The 24,230-nt window shown below is 33.7% G+C and overlaps 1 long non-coding RNA gene across 1 annotated transcript; it reads right to left on the bottom strand.

The window, feature by feature from the left end:
• Positions 1-3,964: 3,964 nt before the first annotated feature.
• Positions 3,965-21,721, bottom strand: LOC116419238. The gene is made up of 2 exons (XR_004229495.1): positions 21,535-21,721; positions 3,965-4,217 (listed from the first exon to the last, which is right to left on the bottom strand). It is a non-coding gene; the product is annotated as an uncharacterized LOC116419238 (long non-coding RNA).
• Positions 21,722-24,230: the final 2,509 nt, after the last annotated feature.

The raw sequence follows: 24,230 nt of genomic DNA, 5'->3' as shown, positions 1-24,230 counted from the left end.
AAATTAAAAGCTTAAATGTGAAAAAAGAATAGAGATATAATTGCATATATGAAGGAAATATTACAAATGTTTTGCAAATTGTTATCTAGTTTAACTAGTAATTTGCTGAAATGTGTTTTTCGCATATAAGTTGAAAAAGAAAATGGCACTATCCCTTTTAAAGCAATTTGTGCAAAAAGTCAGTATTCAGGAGTTAATTTTAAGGCTGCAACTGTTAGTAGGGGGAAAAGGCTAATTATATGTTCATTTAAACTTTATAGAAATGGGAACTAAAGCAAATTAGTAAAATAGCTGCCTGGAAAATTCCCAGTTTGGAAAAGGCATTTGATTATGAAACACATCACATCCCATTGTCATGCTTTCTGCCATTTTCTTCTTTACTTTCTGTTATGTTTGGTTTTGTTTACTGAAGAAGGTAAATGATATGGGCATTGTCAGTTCAGAAAAAAATGGAGTTTATTGTCCTGTTTATGAAGACAAACATATTCTTCTCGGGACATTGGGGCTGTCATAGTATATAGTCAAGCAGAAGCAAGAAGAAAACCAAAAGTCCCATTGGAACTGTAATCATGGATAGGACTTTGAAGAGAGAGAGAGTAGATACTAAAGTCCAGGTACAGAAATGCTGCAGTATAGGTAAGAAGGAAAGGGAAGGAGAAAGAAGTAGAGGTCATTGTCCATTAAACATTCTAACAAGGCTGACAAAACCGTGAGGAAGAGAGATGCCATAGGCAGAGTTCTTTATAGTCCCAGATGTAAAACCACTTCTCACTAAGTTACTCATTATAGGCTAGGTCATAAAGGAGTCAACCTAAGAAGGATTCTGGACCATAAAGTCTGTTGGGAGCTCTCAGGGACTGACAGAAATTTGCCAAAATCCCTTTAGGCAGAGAGAAGTAGAAAAGAAATGATGCAAATTCCAAGCATTTTCTGTGGTTGCCACTATTGTCACCTTAGGCTATTAACCCAGAGAAGATACCATTCTCTCCTGAAGACATTTTAAAATTATCTCACTAAATATAACAACATGATATTCATTACTCAGGAAAAAAATTGCCACACATATTTCTACAATATTTATGTTAAGGCAACAAGCATTTTTTAAATGCATGCCTTGAGCCAAGCACTGTGGCTAAGATAAAAAAAATGGACAAAAATAGTCCCTACAGTCAAAGGAGCTCACATTCTTTTTTTTTTCTTTTTTTTTTTTTTTCATCTTTTTTTTTTTTTTATTTAATAGCCTTTTATTTCCAGGATATATACATGGGTAACTTTACAGCATTAACAATTGCCAAAACTCTTGTTCCAATTTTTCACCTCTTACCCCCCCACCCCCTCCCCTAGATGGCAGGATGACCAGTAGATGTTAAATATATTAAAATATAAATTAGATACACAATAAGTATACCTGACCAAAACGTTATTTTGCTGTAGAAAAAGAATCAGACTCTGAAATATTGTACAATTAGCTTGTGAAGGAAATCAAAAATGCAGGTGTGCATAAATATAGGGATTGGGAATTCAATGTAATGGTTTTTATTCATCTCCCAGAGTTCTTTTTCTGGGCATAGCTGGTTCAGTTCATTACTGCTCCATTAGAAATGATTTGGTTGATCTCGTTGCTGAGGATGGCCTGATCCATCAGAACTGGTCATCATATAGTATTGTTGTTGAAGTATATAATGATAGGAGCTCACATTCTAATGGGAGAAACAATATGTGTATGCAAGATATATATAGGATAAATTGATGACAATCTCATTGGGAAGGTACTAGCAACGAAGAAGATTAAGAAAGGATTATGGAAGAAGGTTGTAGTTGGCCAAAGACTTTGAAAGAAAAATTAATTTTAATATTGTTAATACTCCCTTCTTTCAAAAGATCATTCTGGAAGTACCTTAAAGATAAGCCCTAGGTATTCCTAAGAATGACATTGCAGTCCTGCTCTTAAAGCACTTTGCTCTCAACTAAGTTAGGCTGGATTCCACCTTAGGAACCTGAATTCTGTTTACCTTATAAATCAAAATTTTATTTAGACTTGTCTCAGCTATGGAATTTGGTTCAAGTGCTTATGACCTTCTCATTAAGATTTGGGGCCAATTGGATCATGAAGGAGAAAATATCTAGAAGGCAGTGTTTTTTTTTTTTTTTTTTTTTAACTCAGATTGCCAAAAGTAGCTGGACCTCAGGATCAGGCCTTTCTCCTCATGAACAGGCCTTGTTCCTCATATAACTCTCTCTTCTACTGCTTTTCTTCCTGACTGTATAAAAGCCTTTTTTCCTATGGATATTCATATATTCAGAAACATGGTAGTGTCCCAGGATTGTGACTCAATCTCCATTAAATATCCTTTTTCCTCCATATATGGGTTTCATTTATTTCAGGATTGGGCAACTTGAAGTCACTGATAGAATTCCAGATATTTAAATCACCATATTATCAAAATGCTTCTGATTCAAAAACTAATTAAATGAAGCATACGATATGAATCTGGCAAAATTATGAGTTTTGGTGTACTGAAACAAGTAAAGGATTTGATATATAGAACTGGCTTCTAAAGTTATTACCTTGATGATCCTAACCAAGTCTTAGTGGCTCTACTAGCCTCAGTTTTTTCAAATGTAAAATTAGGGAGTTGGATTATATTATCTATGAAGTCTCTTCTAGATTTTAATCTATAATGTCTATGATAAGAATTTTTTTTGGAAAAAGAAAGTTATGAAAATGCTTTTCGTCTCCAATTCAGTAACAGGTGAAAAACAATATAGAACTTTTTTTTTCTATCTATCAGAAGGAGATTTCAGAGATTATGTAAGTCCCAGGCAGCTAGATATTGCAATGGGCAAAATTCCTGGAGTCAGAATCATCTTCATCAGTTCAAATCTAGCCTCACTTACTAGCTGTGTGACTCTGGTTAAGTCCTATTTCCCTCAGTTTCCTCAGTTGTAAAATGAGCTACAGAAGAAAATATCAAATCACACTGAAATGTTTGCCAAGAAAACTCCAAATGGAGTCAAGAAGAGTTGGAAATCACTGAAATGACCAAATGACAAAATCTTAGACCATTCAATCCCAGACACTGAGCTTGAAGTTTTCTATTAGATGGTCGGTATCTAGTAAATTACATTAATCTAATTTTCAATGCATGTATACATTTATGCACAATGTTACTCTGAAGATGTAATAAACAGATCTAATCACTTTTTAGCCTTCATCATATTTGTATTTTGCTCTATCTTTGCTATGTTTTAAGGTACATTATGAGATGAAATGCCCTGAGATTTTTTTTTTTTAAAGTATTATTTATTGCAATTGCCTTCATTGGGCTATCATGTTATCTTTTCATTTTATCATAACCTTTTTTTATGGCTTTTGTACATTCTATTTTATACATTTGTATACACATTTATGTTGTATAAATATATATGTTTGTGTGTTTATGTATGCATCTGTTTTCTATCTTATTCTATTCAGTTTTCATTAATACTGTGAATTTCAGTGTAAAGGGCTGGAAATATTTTTCCTGTATTAGGAGAAAAATGTATCAACTTTCCATATAGAATAGGTAATTCATGAAGCTTCCAAAGATATGAAAATGAAAAAAAAGCATTCCTTCAAATTATTTTGCCTAATATAGTTTGACAATGAAATGTGCGTTTGTTCATTTTGTCATGCTATGGCTAATACTATAAAGAAATAATCAAGCATACACCATATACACACATGCCTATATCTGTGTGTAAAGAGGCATAAACATGCATGTGTATGTATATACATATACATGTGCATGTATGTATGTATGTATGTATGTATTTGCCCAATATAGTATCAAAGGAATGAGAAAGATTATAAGGAATTCAATCCTCCTGATGTAGCCCAGTTCTGAAGTTATTTTTTGGCCAATAAGAATTTCCCCAAATTTTCAAGACACTGAATTAAGAGTGTACCATATAATAATTTATCTCCATTTCCAGCTCCTTTATATTGATTTCCCAACTATTTAATAAGCTTAAGTGTCAAAGCTACTGAATCAGAATAGGACACAATTCATTCTATTGGTGAGCCGTGTTCATTTTCTTCGTCATCGATGTCATCATTACCTTCATTATCAGCATCATCATGGTCATCAACACCATCAGCATCACCATCATCATTATCATCATCACAAACATCTTCTTTTTCCTCCCTCCTCCTCCTCTAAGCTTTTATCAAGAACCTAAAGGAATGTGGCACAATACAAAGTTCATTAAAGAGAAAGCATCCCTGGCTTTTGAAAGTTCAAAATCTAAGAAGGATAACCTTGGAATTCCCTACAGTTATCAGCATTTTTTAATAGCACAGAAATAACAAAAGTAAGATCCAGGGGGAGATTGTGTCTTATATCTTTTCTTCTAAAGCAGTGGTAGTTCATTTCCCTTTAAAAGTCTGATGAAACCTGTGGACCTCTCTTCAGAACATTTTTTAAAGCAAAAAGTAAAACTGATTACAAAGAAAAGAAACTTTTTTGAAATACTATTGCCAATCGCAACTAAAAAAACTAAAAAAAGAACAAATTTTAAAACCCCCAATCAAATACTAAATTTGAAATTCTTAAATTAAAAGGAGAAATTAATAATATTGAAAGTAAAAATCTATTGAACTAATTAATAAAAATAAGAGTTGGTTCTATGAAAAAGCCAATAAAATAGATAAGCCTTTGGTAAATCTGATTAGAAAAAGGAGAGAGGAAAATGAAATTAGTAGTCTTAAAAATGAAAAGGGAGAACTTTCCACTAATGAAGAGGAAATTAGAGAAATAATAAGGAGTTATTTTGCCCAACTTTATGCCAATAAATTTGATAACCTAAGTGAAATGAATGACTACCTCCAAAAATATAGACTTCCCAGACTAACAGAGGAGGAAGTAAATTGCTTGAATAGTCCCATTTCAGAAAAAGAAATAGAACAGGCAATTAAACAACTCCCTAAGAAAAAATCCCCAGGACCAGATGGATTTACATGTGAATTTTACCAAAAATTTAAAGAACAATTGGCCCCAAGGCTATATAAATTATTTGATAAAATAGGGAATGAAGGAGTCCTACCAAATTTCTTCTATGACACAGACATGGTACTGATACCTAAACAAGGTAGGTTGAAAACAGAGAAAGAAAATTATAGACCAATCTCCCTAATGAATATTGATGCTAAAATCTTAAATAAGATATTAGCAAAAAGACTACAGAAAATCATCCCCAGGATAATACACTATGATCAAATAGGATTTATACCAGGAATGCAGGGCTGGTCCAATATTAGGAAAACTATCAATATAATTGGCCATATTAATAACCAAATTAACAAAAACCATATGATCATCTCAATAGATGCAGAAAAAGCATTTGATAAAATCCAACATCCATTCCTATTAAAAACATTTGAGAGTATAGGAATAAATGGACTTTTCCTTAAAATAATCAGCAGCATCTATTTAAAACCATCAGTAAGCATCATATGTAATGGAGACAAACTGCAACCATTCCCAATAAGATCAGGAGTGAAACAAGGTTGCCCATTATCACCGTTACTATTTAATATTGTATTAGAAATGCTAGCTTTGGCAATAAGAGCTGAGAAAGAGATTTAAGGAATAAGAATAGGCAATGAGGAAACCAAATTATCACTCTTTGCTGATGATATGATGGTATACTTAGAGAACCCGGAGATTCTACTAAAAAGTTATTAGAAATAATCCACAACTTTAGCAAAGTTGCTGGTTATAAAATAAACTCACATAAGTCATCAGCATTCTTTTTATATCACTAACAAAATCCAACAGTCAAAGTTACAAAGAGAAATTCTATTTAAAGTTAACTACTGATAGTATAAAATATTTAGGAATCTATCTGCCAAGGGAAAATCAGAAACTTTATGAGCAAAATTACAAACCACTTTTCATACAAATTAAGTCTGATCTAACCAACTGGAAAAATATTAAATGCTCTTGGATAGGGCAAGCAAATATAATAAAGATGACAATACTACCTAAACTAATCTATTTGTTTAGTGCTATACCCCACTCCCAAAAAACTATTTTAATGACCTAGAAAAAATAACAACAAAATTCATATGGAAAAACAAAAGGTCAAGAATTTCAAGGGAATTAATGAAAAAAAATCAAATGAAGGTGGCTTAACTGTACCAGATCTAAAATTATATTATAGAACAGCAGTTACCAAAACCATTTGGTATTGGCTAAGGAATAGATTAATTGATCAGTAGAATAGGTTAGGTTCAAGGGACAAAACAGTTAACAACTATAGCAACCTAGTGTTTGACAAACCCAAAGACCCCAGCTTTTGGGATAAGAACTTACTGTTTGACAAAAATTGCTGGGAAAATTGGAAACTAATATGACAGAAACTAGGCATTGATCCACACTTAACACCGTACACCAAGATAAGGTCAAAATGGGTTCATGACGTAGGTATAAAGAATGAGATTATAAATAAATTAGAGGAACACAGGATAGTTTATCTCTCAGACCTGTGGAAGAGGAAGGAATTAATGGCCAAAGAAGAACTAGAGATCATTACTGATCACAAAATAGAAAATTTCGACTATACCAAACTGAAAAGTTTTTATACAAACAAAACTAATGCAGACAAGATTAGAAGGGAAGCAATAAACTGGGAAAATATTTTTACAGTCAAAGGTTCTGATAAAGGCCTCATTTCCAAAATATATAGAGAATTGACTCTAATTTATAAAAAATCAAGCCATTCTCCAATTGATAAATGGTCAAAGGATATGAACAGACAATTCTCAGATGAAGAAATTAAAACTATTTCCAGTCATATGAAAAGATGCTCCAAGTCATTATTAATCAGAGAAATGCAAATTAAGACAACTCTGAGATACCACTACACACCTGTCAGATTGGATAGAATGACAGGGAAAGATAATGCGGAATGTTGGAGGGGATGTAGGAAAACAGGGACACTAATACATTGTTGGTGGGACTGTGAATACATCCAACCATTCTGGGGAGCAATTTGGAACTATGCTCAAAAAGTTATCAAACTGTGCATACCCTTTGATCCAGCAGTGTTTCTACTGGGCTTATATCTCAAAGAGATCATAAAGAAGGGAAAGGGACCTGTATGTGCACAAATGTTTGTGGCAGCCCTCTTTGTAGTGGCTAGAAACTGGAAACTGAGTGGATACCCATCAGTTGGAGAAAGGCTGAATAAATTGTGGTATATGAATATTATGGAATATTATTGTTCTGTAAGAAATGACTAACAGGATGATTCCAGAAAGGCCTGGAGAGACTTACACGAACTGATGCTGAGTGAAACAAGCAGGACCAGGAGATCATTATATACTTCAACAACAATACTATCTGATGACCAATTCTGATGGACTTGGCCATCTTCAGCAATGAGATCAACCAAATCATTTCCAATGGAGCAGTAATGAACTGAACCAGCTACGCCCAGCAAAAGAACTCTGGGAGGTGACTAAGAACCATTACATTGAATTCCCAATCCCCATATTTTTGCCCACCTGCATTTTTGATTTCCTTCACAGGCTAATTGTAAAATATTTCAGAGTCTGATTCTTTTTGTACAGCAAAATAACGGTTTGGTCATGTATATTTATTGTGTATCTAATTTATATTTTAATATATTTAACATCTACTGGTCATCCTACCATCTGGGGGAGGGGGTGGGGGGGGAAAAGGGGAAAAATTGGAACAAGAGGTTTGGTAATTTTCAATGTTGTAAAGTTAGTCATACATACATATAACCTGTACATAAAAGGCTATTAAATTAAAAAAAAAAGAAAGAAAAAAGAAATACTATTGCCAAAATATAGTTTTGAAAAAGTTCACAGACTTAAGATTAAAAAATCTTTTTCTAAAGCATGTTTTCTCATGGCAATCCCAATCCTATTTCTGACTGGTCTGACCAACAACTACTACCTAAATTTTTAATTCCAGGTCAGGGTATGGAGATAAAAATGCCAATACCTTTATTCATCATTATTTTTCCCTTTTCATTATTTAGTCATTTCATCTCAGTAGGGCCTCCTAACATGAGGTCTAATGGAATGCTCCCTGCCAGAGCCGGGGGACCCAGATGAGAAAAGTCTGGAAAGGCTTCAAGTATACGCAAGCAGAGAGGGCTAGTTTGTCTCTGCAAAAAAATAAAATAAAATAAAAATAAAAATAAAGAGGAGGGGGATAGATATGTTAGAGCAAGAAAAGCTGTCTAACTCTATACATCCAAAAAGAATTAAAGGATAGTTTGCTACAGGACTGGCAGAATGGCCTGAAAGTTGTTGCCTGGGGGCTAATTGTCAGTACTGGGGCCTGCTTTTAATTAAGTTTCTGCCTAATAGTTTTATTCACTAAAGAATTCTCCTGGGGCTTTTTGGCCTGAAGGTTCTTGTCCTTAGCAACTTATTCTGAGATTGAGTCTCATTTTCTCCCTCATTAGATAACTGACTTTAATCCCTTAATATTATATTATATGAGGGAAAACATACTTCTGTCAGCTACATAGATGATATCTAGGGTATTTTATCCACTAGTAAAAAGTCCTTAAATGTCTTTCATATATATATATATGTGTGTGTGTGTGTGTGTGTGTGTGTGTGTACACACACACACACACACACACACAGGATTTAGCATTGGAAAGACCTAAAGATGACATCTCATTCAACCTTCTCATTTTATAGATAAAGAAAGGGAATCCCAAAGGAGACATGACCAAGATCCCAATATAGCTGGTAAATGATTTCTGGGTTTCAGATCCAAACACCATGTTCTTTCCATTATGCCAAAGCAGCTTCTTTCATGCCACTGAATAGACCCTATTCCATTGTTTTTATCTTCTTGGACACATAGCATCACACACACACACACACACACACACACACACACACTCAACTTGGTTATGAGTGCTTCCATTTATTTTCCAGAAGATTGTTATTTACAATTTTTTATAGAAGACTGCAAAAATTTTGTTATAAACCTTTATCTTTACTAGATAGATATCTGTACTAGATTAGAGATGTCATAAAATCAAAAGCCGTTAAATTTAGAGCTGAAAGGTACCTCAATTCCATTTACTCCAATCTTCTCATTTTATAGATGAAGAAACAGCCCTAGAGAAGTTTGAGTGGCTCACCTGAAATCTCACAGGTAGTAAGAAAGAAACCAAAGTAATTATGGGTTGTCTTAACTCCAGAGCCAGTATTATTTCCATTGTACCAACATACCTCATCATCCATCCAAAATCACTCATACATGCCTTACCTTATTATTATTTGATGTCTTACACTGAGTGGAAAATTAAGAGCATTTCCCCACATCATTTTACCACATATATACTTTTTCTTTTACTTTAAGAAGAAACCATAGCTGTTGGTAAGGTTTCCATAGGCACTTTCTGGAACGTAAATTAGTTCCATAGTTGAAGGGAAAATGATCCAATTTACTATAAGTGTTTTGATTTGTTTTTTTTTCCTTTTAAAAAAATAATTTCCTTTAGGGAATATTTTTTGCATAAAATCAAGTGTATTTTGTGCCCTGAAAGTCAGACAAAGTGTTAAATTAAAGGAGCAATCAATCAACCAACTAGCATAAAATAAAGGACAAAAATGGAGTAGCTCCTATCTCAGAGCTTGTTTTCTATCAAAGAAGAAGACATGTAATTATATAGATGAATCTATATCTTAATTCAAGTACATAGATATAATACATAGGGATGTCTATATATTATAAATGTTGTACCAGGGGAAATACTATGTAGCTATATTGGTATGCACATATCTCTATAGATAGATCTCTGTATGTGTGTGTACAAATGTGTGAGTATATATGTATATAACTCCAGCTGGCTACTTATTTACATCCCTCTGTCTTGAACTATGAAACTAATTGATGTTTCTGGAAGTCCCTATGGAAACTTTGCCAGCAGCTATAGCTTCTTCTCAAAGTAAAAGTAAATGTATGGCAAAATGCTTTTTTAAATTTTCTACTCAGTATAAGGCATCAAGTCATGATTAGATAATGCATGTATATTAGTGGTTTGGGTTGGAGGATGAGGTATCTTGGAACAATAGAAAGAACAGTTTGGAGTTTGAGGACCCACAATTCACCTTGATTTCTTAGTTACTACCTCATTGCTACCTACTTGCCATTATATGATAATATTCTTTGTTCTCAAAGAGGAACAAAATGACATCATTATTAGAGTCAAGTTAGTGTGTCCAGCTGTAATCAGAATAATATGAGTGTGAAATTCTCTGTCATAGGTTAGACACAAATAGTTCCTATGAACATTTGGGGTAGATTCTCTAACTTGATACATCTTACATTTCTTCTGAACTAATTCAATTCTGTTTTGTTAACAAAGCATAGCACCTTCTCTGTTAAGGGCACACCATGCTAGGTGATCCTGTGTCAGTATGCCATGTCATACAATTCTAAAGTTCATAAGAAAGGCCTTGAGAGAGTCCTTGTATCACTTTTTCTGACCACCTTATGGATGCTTGCCCTGTGTGAGTTCTCCAAAAACTAGCCTTTCTGGCAAGCATTCATATGGCCAGTCCAATGGATTTGTGTTCTCTGTGGGTCTAAGAAGCTCTAGCAAGCACAGTGACCACAACCCAGTAAACCATTTAGGCAATTGGACTAAACCAGGTTAAGGGTAACCAAAGGATCTCAAACACTGCAATGAGTTTGGGAAATATCTACCTAAAATATGTTAAGCCAAATATGTTCAATCTGATGAAATGGGTAGATGAGAATAAATAGTTCCAATGGCCATGAATAGGTACTATGGAAAGCTGAAAGTGTGGTTAGACATCAAATACACCAATATCATCCACTGCATCTCAAGTCACCAGTCATCTTGACTTCCTTCTGCCATTAGACAAGGATGGCTAGAAGAGAGAATGGGACCAATGACTTCATCCAACTATGGCTCACTTAAATTCGGTTTATACATGAATCAAAAGATAGCCATACCATTTTACATTTCTTCCTATCTCAAAGTGCTATGTCAATGAGTGAGTCACAAAGAAACAGGTGTGTCTACATTGGGAGCTGTAGACACAACCTTGCACACAAATGTCTTAGTCCATAGAGTCATTTTCTTACTGGAGGCAGCAGTAGGATTTGGCAACAGTCAGGTGCCTGAGCAGCCTTTTAAGGATTGCATTGCTCACCTCCATGTGTGAGGAAGGGGCCAGAAAAGATGCACTAAAATTGTCTGTTTACCCAACACTGTCCTGACTACTGCAGCAGGTGGGGATCCCACCCTGTGGTCGAAACACTAAAGAATGTACAAAAACATGTGCAAAACTGATTCCACTCATCATCAGTACATAGAAAGTGTGTACACTCATAGATAACACAAAATTCATTAGACCTGAAAGATGAACAGCTCTTGTTGCAAGAGAGCTCAATAGGTATCACATCCAAATAATAGCTTTGAGTAAAACAAGGTTGACAAATGAAAATCAGCTTACTGAAGTTATAGCTGTATACATGCTTTTCTGGGGTAACCATAGTGACAGGGAGAACCATGAAGCTGGTATATATGTTTTACAATCTAATCTAATAATCTAATATATGTGTGTATATATATATGTATACATATATATATGTATGTGAGTATGTACACTCATTCATCTGTTTGTGTATTTGCAAAGATATGTTGTGTGGGAGGGAATCAAACTTGTGTGAATTCATCAGTTCAACTGTGAATAAACTTCCTCTATCAATGTAATTCAGGCCCAATGACTTTTAGTTGCTATCTGGATGGAGCCTTTGATAGGATTAGGAACTTAGAAGGCAGCAGGTTTTAGAGGTCTAATTTAGACCTAAATCTTCTCCATTCCATGTTTGCTAGATATTATGCATATTGACTTCTCAGGGCAGGTATGCTCAATAAAGTATATATAAATAAACAATAGAGTAAACAAAATATATACAAAAATAAAATGCATAAAAAATGCCCTAATTAGGGTGCAATGGAGGGAGGAACTAAAAGCCATATGATCAGAGAGAATCTGGTGCCACATTTAAGATCATTGAGTTTGTACAATGAGTTACTTGGCATTTGCTTGGATAGAGGCTGGTGAGTTCATCAATGTAAGTTTACTCCCAGTGAGTAAACTTCCTCTATCAATGTAGTTCAAGCCCAGTGACTTTTAGTTGCTTTCTGGAGCCTTTGATAGGTTTAGGAACTTAGAAGCATATCAAAGGTCTAAATTAGACCTCAGACTAAAAGCTATGAGATCCCAGAGCATCCGGTGTCACATTTAAGATCACTGAGTCTGTACAATTAGTAGTTTGGCATCTGCTTGTATAGAGGTTGAAAAAATTAAGTCAGAAATCACTCCTTTAATTTTTTCTATTTGTCATCTCCAGTCTCTTCCAATCTATCTCCAATTCAGAGTTTAGCTGGAAGTTAAACATGGTAACCTCCCTAAGCAGATTTATTTATTTTGGGGTAGGAAAAATTTATAGCAATAAAGGAGGATTGCAGAAATTTCCTAAGTCTTTCTTTTGGATAAAATGTATTGTTGGTGAGGGTGGTGGAACATTGGAAGAACTATACCAGAGAGGAGCTGCTGCTGAGGGTTTCCTTATTGTTTGTTCGTTTATCTTTTAATCCCTATAGGGTATAGCAACAACTGAAACATGCGTCTAATCATCTTCTGCACAACCTCATATGCCAGAATATCAATCCTACAAGGAAAACAGAACTGAAGCAAGTACTATCACAGCATGGATTCTAGCTCTCCACATTGCCACATTATCTCTGTCCAACTTCACAGTAACATGCATCTTAGCCATCACCACTGTTGTTTTTCTTTGCACAATCTTTATCCTCTCTTCATCCTGACACCCCAAATTCTCTGCAGGGAAATGCAATTATTTCCTCTGCTTTGAGCTGCCTTGGCAATGGGGATAGATAGAGAAGAACTACTTTATGCAAGACAAAATACTTGCATATTGTCATTTCTTCTCTACATATTTTAAAATGCAGTAGAATGTCAGTTCCTTGGGGGCAGAGACTATTTCAGAGTTTGTATATTCAGAATTTGGTATAGTACCTCATACATATTAGACACTTGTTTGGTGAATTAAAGTGAATCTCTCCACATCAATGCCACATCAGCCCAATATTCTTCAATGTTAATTGTAGTCAAGTGTCAACTAGCATCAAGGGCTTACTAAGTGAAAGTCATGTTGTGTTCCTAGGCACTAAGGATACAAAGATGGCTATGAGAAGTACCTGCCCTGAAGCTCTTAATATTTAAATGGCAAAAACCTTAAAGGAAAGAGAATCCTACTTGTCAGTCATACTACATTTTCCCATATAACTACTCTGTGATATATTAATAACAAGTATTAGCTTGATTTTACAATAAAGGAAAAATGAGACTCAACAGTGAAGAAACCTGCCTGTTCACAAGGATAGTAAATACTGAAACTAATATTTAAACTGATGTCCTGTATTTCCTTATCTGGATCTTTTTTTGCTTAGTACCTCCATATGTGCATCTGTGTTTATTTACACACACACACATAGACATACACACATATACATATACACACATATATACATACATACACATACACATACACACACATACACACACACACACACACACACATATATATATATATATATATATTTAGCTATGTAAAATCATCACCCTGAAATCATAATGTGACATACACAAGAAGTCACTTTTTAAAAACACATTAAAAACAAGAATCAGAGACAAGGGAATAGATTATAAGTTTCATGAGGACAGGGAATATCTTTACTTTCTTTTGGTATCCTCAGTTCTCAGCATAGTGTCTAGCATATAGCAGATACTTGATAAATATTTATTGAATTGAATAATGTATGTAAAAACCAGACTATTTGCTATACCACTGTGTTGAATTCAATAAACGTGATAGGACTACATGTAAATAGTCTTAAAATTTGAGTTCAAAAATTCAACTTTTCCAAAAAGGAATGGGAGAGTGATTGTTAGACATGGTTTTCTGGGGTTGGGGGTGTAGAGGGCCACAGATAGTGGGGGAACTCTGCTTGAGGTATAAGCCCCTTCAGCCCAGAGGGAACCTGATAACAAGGTCTGGTTCCGTCCCATCTACCCTAAGGGCTCTCAGCCTCCCTGAGAAGTCAGGGAGGGGTGACATCCTGTACTGAGGCTGAAGCAGAGTGATACCAGATGGCAAACTATGTTCAATAGCAAGTTGTTTATGTGGTCCCACGTGCACAGTATATACTTAATGCATGTCCAGTGTTGTTTTGGTATATATAAAATTGGTTTGGTATATAAGGAGGAGAGACTTTGGAAGAAATGGACTCTATATTTCTGTCATCCTCGAGAGTCCCGCCTCATCACTTCTCTACTAGGAAGGCATATTTTAATCACCTTGGCATGGGGGCTCTAGAAAGCAGGACACAACATGGAAGAGTTGAAGGCTTTTAAGAGGACTGCAAGTTCAAAATCAATCAGCAGTAGGCTTTGATGATCAAAAACAGCTAATGCCATGTTGAACTGTATTAAGACAAATCTAACTCTCAGTAAGAAAGACATCACAATGGTCCTCTACAAAGGGTCATGGTCAGAATTTATTTAGATTATCATGTTTAATGCTGGACCCCACATTTAAAGCCAGAGAGCATTCATAGAAGGGCAATCAAAATGATAAAAAATCTTGAATCCTCATGTTGAATTAAAATCTTCTGGAAGAAATGGGACTATTTAGCCTAGAGTAGACAATAATTGCATTCAAGACTTTGAAGGTTTGTTATGTGAAAAGGTGTGTTGTGTGTTATGTTAATTTATTCTGTTTGGCCCTAAAGAGCAAAATTTGGGATGAGGGATGGAACTTTATATCATAGACATGATATAAAGAAAACCTTTTTAATTGTAATTAATTGCTTTTTATTGTTTTTTTTTTTCTCATAGCCAAAAAGTTTTGACTTTGTTTTCAGTCATTTCATCAATTTGCTTGGGATAAAATGTCCCTTTCCTCTATATTTGAGATGTTTATTCTTTTTTCTTTGTGTTTTTTAAATCATTTTAAGAACTAATATGTGTATTATCCACATGGCAGAGGCACAATTTAAAATATAACGACTCCTTGTGTCAAAGAAAATTGAAGAGCAGTTAAGATCTACTTTGATAGATCTGGAAGTTCCCTAAACTTATCAAATCACAGATAAGAACTATTAAAAAGTAGTTCATTTGTAGTTTATTGTAGCCTATAATGTGAGGAACATATTCATAGATGTAGGCCCCTTACTTGATCATTCTCATCTAGTCATCTAGTTTTTCTTCTTTTCCTTTCTTGTCTTTTGTAGTTAGAGCTTATATAAATTGAAATTTAGGGTATAGGCAATAGTAATATTTATAGATTAAACACTTCTTAGTTGTTCCCTTAGCAACAACTTTAACTTAATGTGAGGAAATTACCGAGTAAAGAGTACGTTTAAAAATTGCTCTATTATGTTCAAAAATATGTTTAGAAAGTCTGTGAGGAAAAGAATTTGATTCCTTTTAAGAAGAATCCTTTATAAGGAGGAATCAGTTTACAAGGTGGAAAAATGTGGGAGCCAGCTAAGATCACAAGTTATTCTTTCCACATCCCTACTTTATTTATCATATCTTCAATAGGTCGGCAGAATAAATTGAATGGGAATTGTTTGGGAGTTTTTCAGAAGCTGCCGACAACAAACAAAGGCCAGCAGAAGACACAGAGCTTATGTCCAAACACTTAATTCAAATTTTCCAATAAGGTTTTATAAATGTCCCATAAAAGAAAAAGAAAAGAAAATCAGACTTTTTCTCTGGTCCAAAGGGAACTCCAAAGAATTTTATGATGACTTTCCAATACATGCCTAACCCCTGTGATGTGGAAGGGGCAACTGTAATGTGGTATATTATATGCAGAGGAACACCTGAAGTAGTCTTTCTTCTAGTTAAAACATCCTACAACTATCACAGGCATGGAACCTCAAATGGAAGTAGTGCAGAAACTGACCTCTCAATTGGAAGGATAACATCTGTGTACATGAGTGTGTGTTTGTGCACATGTATATGTGCACACATGTGTGTGTTTCTAGATAGACACCATGTCAGCTTGCATTGGGAATAAAATACATTACTCCAATTTACTAGCTGCAGTTGAAGAAACAGCAAAGACATGAATAAGACCCAAAGTAGAGCTGTCTCTCTTTACTCATCCCAAATTAATCATATTAAAGTTAGATGTATTTAGTATTTACCTATCTGTCTACATATTATCCCATATTCACTCTTTACCTCTCAGTAAAAGGTAAGCTGTATGAGGGCAGAGATGACTTCATATTTTTTTGTCTTTAAATTCCCAATCCTTCTCACAGAGCCTGGAGTAGTAGAAGCTTAACAAAAGGATTGTTGGATTGAAATTAATTAAGATTTGAGGTTTTAAGAGGCCAGCTATATCCTCGACCTTGATATATAAAACTTCAAAAGAAAAAGAAGAAAAAGAAATAGAATTGGCAGAAATAATAATTAAGCAGAGGGGTTAAGACTCAAATAATAAAATGGAAAATATTGTAATTTGGAGTTAAGACTACTGATGTCCAAATCTTACTTCAAATAATGACTATCTAATTTTGGATAAAGCATTTAACTTCTCTGGGCTTCAGTTTTCTCTCTTGTAAAATAGAGTTTTTGAATTAGATTGCCTCATCAACTAATTCTAAATCTAAGATCTGATAATTAAGTAGTAAGAATATATCCATGTACCCTTAATAAATTCAGGCTTCAGAATAAGCTATATACTAGAACACTAGAATAATTCATGGATTTGACAGCTGATGTATTTTAGAGCAATAATATCTTTAAAAATTGAAAAAAATTGAAATATGAAGCTAGAAAAAGTGATCACAAGATTACAGAAAGCAGCAAAGTTCTAGTTTCATCAAAGGGAAGAATATATATTCTTCAAAGTACAAGAATAAACTTACATTTAATTATTGGAAAAATTTTAGAATTTAGCAAAGGAATGATTTGTGATATTTAAAAAGGAAGGTGTGGTCAGTAAGATGATTATGGGCCATGAAAATAGGTCAGGTAAGAGTAATATTTGTTTATTTAAGGTAGGATGACTAGACTGCTAACTCATGGGAATATCATCAACATGGTTTAGTTTCAACAAGACTTTTGACAAAGTATATATTTGTATGAAAATAAATTATATTATTAAAAATTCACTAATCGATCCTAGTCTAGAAGGAAATATCTAGAAGAATGCTCTATGGTTTGTTTGTTTGTTTGTTTTTCTTGGAATATTACATGTTTGGGATTTGATTTTTTTTGTTTTTTTGAAGCAATGACTTGGATGAAGTCATTTGTACTTAACAAATTTGCAAGACACAAAGCATTAATACCTTACAAAATAGATTCAAAATCTGAAAAATCCACAATAAGCTTAAATAATGAATTAAATATAGATATATGAAATTTAATTGAGATAAATATTCTGTACTTGAGTTGAAAAAATAAATAAGTGCAAGACAATGAAGGAGTGTATAGGGAACAATTCATGTGAAAAACTTCTTGAGATCTTATTGAATTTTAATTTGCATATAAGTCAACAAAGTGATATACAAGGAAAAAAATCAACAACATTAAGAAAAAATTTTGTCAGTAGATGGAGAAGTGATAGTCTCACTGTACAATGACATCCAGACCACATCTAGAATATCGTATACAGTTATGGTTGCATATATTTTAGGAAAGACATCGATAAACTAGATTACAATTCAGATTAGGGTGATGAGATAACTGGGCAGAGAGCCATGTTAGGAATAGTTGAAAGAATTAAAATTGCTTAGTCTGAAGACAATGAGAATTAAAAGATATTTATTAGCTACCTTTAAATATTTAAGAGACTACCTTAAGGGAGATAAAACAGCTTTGTCTGAGAGAGCAGGGCTAGGTTGAATTGATGAATATTACAAAGGTTTATATTTCAAGTCTAATATAATCTTCTGAATAATTGGAACATTGTCTAAATTGAACATCAGAACAATTGGAATTTCCGCATTTTTCACTTTAAACAATCAGAAGGTTGATGTTAACAGAAATCTTCCAAACAAATTTAAATAGACTTTCCTGGAAGGTGATAGACTTCACATTGTCTTCAAAGAAAGACCATGTCAACTTGTCAAAAGACAACTTGTCAGGAATTATACAAAAGAGAATTTTGTTCTTTTATGAATTGATGAGATGAAACAAATAATTTGGAACTTAAGCAGAGGTATAAGGTATATGAGAACAACAAATGTGGAAGAGTTAAGGAAAAACAGGAACATCAATGAATTTTTGATGGAGCTATGAATTGGTCCAGCCATACTGGAAAAAAATTTGTAACAATGCCTCCAAAATTTAGTAAGCTGGAGATATCTTTTGGAATAGCCATGCCAGTATTAAGTCCTACAAAGAGATGAAAAAATATGATAGAATCATATGTTCAAAAATATTTGTGGCCACATACAGGAAATATTTTTGTAGTGACCACATAACTAGAAATTAGCGGTATCCATCAAGCAGAGAATAGTTGAATAGATTGTGATATATGAGTGTAAAATAATACTTCCATATTACAGCAAAGAAAGGCATAGTTTTAGAGTAAGCTGAGAAGACATTTCAATTGATGCAGAATAAAATGTGCAAAACTAGAACAATTAGTATAAATTATAGAAATACTTTTAAAGGCTTAAGAAAACCATTCAACACAGTGATGGACTATTGATGGGGTTTGAATGCTCTCAATTCCTGGTGGTCATGAGGTTAGTGGCAATAAGAGAGCTGTTAAGTATTCCCTTTAAATCAGCCACAGGTTTAAAAGTGAAAGAATTCATTTATTCCCAAATTATTAGTTGCAAAATGAAAGTTTATTGTTGGATAGAAATCAATTTGCTAAGGGACTGACTTCTATAGTGGCAAGGACTATTGGGAAATGGAATTTTGGCATTGAGAATGCATTTTCACCAGGCAGAAGGGTCCTGGCAGCTAAACAAACTACCAAGGGCCATCTGCTGAAGAGCTTAGTTCTAGAAAGCTATTATATTGGGTATCTTGGCGGGGCTGGGACAGCCTGAGCTGATCAGATCAGGATTCCTCAATTGAATGAGAATTTAGAATATCTATGGGAGTAATTTGTCCTGAGCCTGGGAGATCCTGATCTCTGAGATCAGAAAAGGGGACATAATCTCTAAGAGTGATAATCTTAAAAGGAACAGTTCCCTTCCCCCTTCACTATGATTACAGAAGACCAACAATAGTCTATACTACCCACCTCTTCACAGAGACATATAACCAATGAGGAAATTTGTTTTGTTTGACCTCACATATTTGTCACAGTGAAATTATTTTTTTTAATTTTTTTTCCTACTGGAATGAGGAAGATGAGTGAAAAAATATTGCTTCTTACTTGAAAATATAATTTAAATTAACAAGGTAACACAGGCAAATAATTATTGTTAATTCCCAATATGGGGAACTAATACCAAAAAAGACTCAGCTCACAGTTTCCATCTGGGAGCTACTATATTATGAATAGTGTGATCAGGCATTTGCTCCCACTTCATAATTAGCTTGGGGCTCTGCTTAAATGAATTAAGCAAAAACGTTTGACAGAAAATGCAGAGCTGTTTCTTTCACCCATGAATTATTTTATTTTTAAGAAAACATTTTAAAGTTTGCAAAGCCCTTTATAAAATTTTTCTTTAAAGTAACACACTGAAAACTCAACAAAGTTTTAAGGGAAGATCATCAATTCCTTATTCATATAGAGTTCTAATGGAAAGTTTTTTTTGTTCCTATTCTGGTAAGGAGATAACTTTATAAGCATGTGTACTCTTTGCATCCTGCTTGCTTACTTCCTCCAAAAAAAAAAAGAAAAAAGTAGACACAAATTTACTCTTTAAAAAAAAAATAATGTATCATATTAAAATAGGAAAATCCTTGGGACCTTTTTTTGCATTTCATAGTGAAAAAAATGTGTCCTCCCCCCAAAAAATATAACTTATCTGTATAAAATTAGGTATAACATAAGATCATAGCTCTAGAGCTAAAGAAACCTAAGAGTTTAAGCATCCATTTTGAAGATGAGGCCCAGAAAGTGATTTGCTTCCAGAATCACACCTAGTAAGTAGTGGTGGTAGGATTTGAATCCAGGACATGTGAGTACAATTTTAGCCCTTACACCCATGTTATTTCAACAACAATACAAAATAATTCTAAGATTTTTTTTTAACCTGAAAATTGTTTTTCTTTTTTGTTAAGTTAAAGAAGAACATGGAAAACAGGATTAAATTTAAAAAAGGGGGATTTTCCTATTAGAGACCTCATCCTTTGAACAGCAAAAATACAGAGTGTGTGTGTGTGTGTGTGTGTGTGTGTATGTGTGTGTGTGTGCGCGCGCGTGTGTTTGGAAAGAGATAGAAAAAGCAATATTAGAGCTACTCAGTGAACCATTCAGAGAACCTAGAATGGAATGGGGTTTTGGTGTCATAGTTAGAAATGAGTGTTCTAGAGTATGCTAAAGACTTCCTGTTAGACAGTGTATCTATCTCATTTATCCTCTTGGTTGTTCCTGCCACTGTTTGAAAAACAGTAAGAGAAGTGAGGATCTAATCAGTAAGTCATATCTCAAGCATGAAACTTGGTTCTGCACTTAATGCCAGTGACAAAAATCTAGGTTGTTAATGTTAAAAAGTTCACAAGTTTAAGGAGAATTATGAAGAAAACTGGTTTTACTGCTTTTTCTCTTCTTATTTGGGAAAAAATGCCAAAAATAATGTTTAGTAATCAAAAGCTCATGTATAAGGATCATTGAAAAACAGCAACTGCCTAACAGTCTCCTGATAACACTGAAAAGAAAAACAAAAACAAAACAAAATAAAATATGTGCCTTTAATGCTGCAAGAAAACATAGAGACTGCCAAGAGGCCACATTTACAGATTGCTAAATTGAATATTATAACTAATGCTCTTTAGACTATCTCATAACTAACTGGTTTTACATACCTAAAAAAAAATCTTCATCTACTTTCTAGGCAGGGTAATGAAAATACCATTGGACTTTTTTCTAGGGAATTCTGAAAGCACTTTAATTTTTTTTTCTCTCTGGCCCCAAATCTTACTTATACTCATAATAGTTTACTATTTTACAAGTCCTAATATCTTAGCAGTTTTATTGACAGAAGGAAATATGTAATAAAAACATAATATCATTTCACAGATTAAAGGTCATTTCTATGATAATATCAGTTATCCATAACATAAATAACCATCTGAAAGTAAGAAAAATTGCTTCTGAGCATCAAGAAATCTCAGAAAGGCAATGTACTAAATGTTTTATACATTTATTCATAGAAGAACCAAGTAGGTCCTTGATTCAAAGCTTTCTGATTCTTATTTTAGAAACTTCTAACAAACTTGGTTACCTGGTTTCTCAGGCTCACATCAGATTAACAGAAAAAAAAATTAAGAGGGTAGATCTGCTTGAAGAACGCATATGATAACATTGAGCAGGAAAAAAAATCTAATAGTAATGGAGGAGAGAGAAAGCTTACAAAATTATAAGGAAGAAATAAGAGAGCATAGCAGTCAAACACTAATGAAAGAGGCAAACATTTCTACTCGCTTCAACAGTTTCTGATTGCATCATTACATTACAACACAGTACAACTGCTGATGTTCATAATGATGATGCTGAGTCAGCAAGAAGAGGGTAAATTTAATTCAATGACTAATGTTTAAAAAGATAGAGAAATAAATGTATGATTTATGTTTCTTAAAAATCATAAAGAAGAAGAAAATTGTAATAACATTACAATTAATATTTAAAGGATAAACTTTAGTACCTGGTTATACATAATATGGAACCATTCATTCCCTAACAATAGAAAAACAAAGCATTACTAAATTGGTTGAGTGATTACTATTTTTCTTACCTTGCCACAGATAATAAGATTTCCCAACTTCTTGAATAACTTCAGTATTACAAATTATCTATAATATACTTAAGGAAATGGAATAATAACCTCTGCTGACTTTTTTGACAGTGAACATTCTGAGGAACAGGAGTTGTGTTAATCTACATGGCCTATGAGGCATTTTTATGGGCAACATTTATAAACTATTGCCTCCTACTGAAACTAGGAAAGAATTTCCTAGTTCAAGTTGGACAAAGTAGAGCAGCAAGGTGGTAGAGTGGATAAAGTCCTGGGTCTGAAGTCAGGAAGACTCATCTTGGTCTCATATACTTATTAGCTGTGTGAACCTAGGTAAGTCAACTTAATCCTATTTACCTCAGTTTCCTCATCTGTAAAATACCCCAGAAAAGAAAATGGCAAACTATTCCAGTACCCCAAATAAAATAATGAAGTCAAACATGATTAAAATGATTGAAAAACACCAAAATTTAAACAAGTTTCATCTATTGATGGAAAATGTTATAAATTTACATAGAAATTAAAAAATAATCATCCTTTTCCTTGCTTTATGAATGATTAATATATAACATCATATAATAAACAGTTATATATTATATATAATACATTATATATTAATATATACTACAATATATAATAATGTACTCCATTCATATAGTAAGCTCTTCTTAAATTCCTATCATTTTAGTGCAAGCTTAACATGATCTCAGAATCTTTCTAGAAAAAAAGCCAGATTTCTGTAGAACTGACAATTTAGTCCTCAAAAGTTATAATTTTGAGACTGAATATCCTATATTTAGTGAGTTCTTGAGAACTGTGCCTCTTTGGGGAAAAAAAAAAAAAACAACACAAAAACTTGTCCATATGTTATCCCATAGCAAGAGAAAATTATGTATAGTATTGGAACATCAGGCTGCAACCTGAGAACAAGCCCAGTTTGTTTCCTTGTAAAGGAATTTTGTAGGTAAACCAATCACCAGCTTTCAAAGAGAAAAGGAACTTTAGAACCATCAAATTTAATCTACATCCCATCAAATTTAATCTACACCCCAAAAGAATCATCTCTACAACATATATATGAAAAAGTACTTAATCAGCCTTTGTTTGAAGACCACTAGGAGGAAAGAATCCACCAGAATTGCTTAGTCAAATTTTTTGGATAGTACTCTTACTTAACACTTTCCAAAAACTACTTCTTATTCTAAACAGAAGGAGTGTAATTCCTCATCTACATGAAAATCCTTCAATTATTTGAAGGTCATTTCCTCTATGTCTTTTTTTTCCCCAAGCCAAATATCCCAATTTCCTCCAATAAATTCTCAAATGACATGAACTCAAGGTCTTTTGCCAAAACTGCTGTAATCAACCAGATACTCCCCAGATTACCTATTCCATTATCTATGGCATTTCTCAGAACTGAACTAAAACGCAAGTCCATGACCCTTCTTATTCCTTAAACCAGGCTACTCAAAGCAACATAAATTTGTATTAGCTTTTTTTTTATCAGCTCTATCAAACTGCTAATTATTAAGGGGTCCCCTGAATTTGTCCTTTTCAATTGCTGTATTTTCCAGAAACACTGGATTAAAGTATACAAGAGACCCTGAATGTGTCAGGAATAGTAATCCCTCTCCCCTTTAGCTGACATAGTTTGTTTTTCACCCCAATTGGGCATGTATGTCCTTGGGAGGTAAGACAGGTACCAGTCAATCTGCTTGTGTAACCTGGGATCTCTGTAGATAAGCAGACCTTTCTATCTTCATGATCTAGCAGTACCCAAGGGAAAAGAAAGCTACTACTGCTATCTTAATTATTCCTGATTTTGCTCTTCTGCTTCTATTTAGATGAAGATTTTTATTTTTTTTCCTCTCTTTGTCACAATTTCACAAATTTGTAAGCCTTTGTTTGGATTGGGAACTCTATGTACTGGCTAAGGGATTCATATAAATGTTTACTTCTCTTGTGATAAATCTAGTTGCAATGCAATGTCTCATAGACTTGTGATATCGTTTTGATTAATATGCTCTAGTTTATCTCTCAGAACTAACTATAATAATTTCCTCCACACCATTTCTACTTTTTAGCCAAATTGACCAAGTTGATATTCTTTACTAAAGATAGGTAACATCTTTAGAGACCTTTATAAGTGATTAACACTTTATAATTATTATCTCAATTATTCTTCA

Source organism: Sarcophilus harrisii, chromosome 5 (genome assembly GCF_902635505.1).
Source record: "Sarcophilus harrisii chromosome 5, mSarHar1.11, whole genome shotgun sequence".
Taxonomy (NCBI): Eukaryota; Metazoa; Chordata; class Mammalia; order Dasyuromorphia; family Dasyuridae; genus Sarcophilus; species Sarcophilus harrisii.
This window is presented reverse-complemented; position numbering and strand designations above follow the sequence as displayed.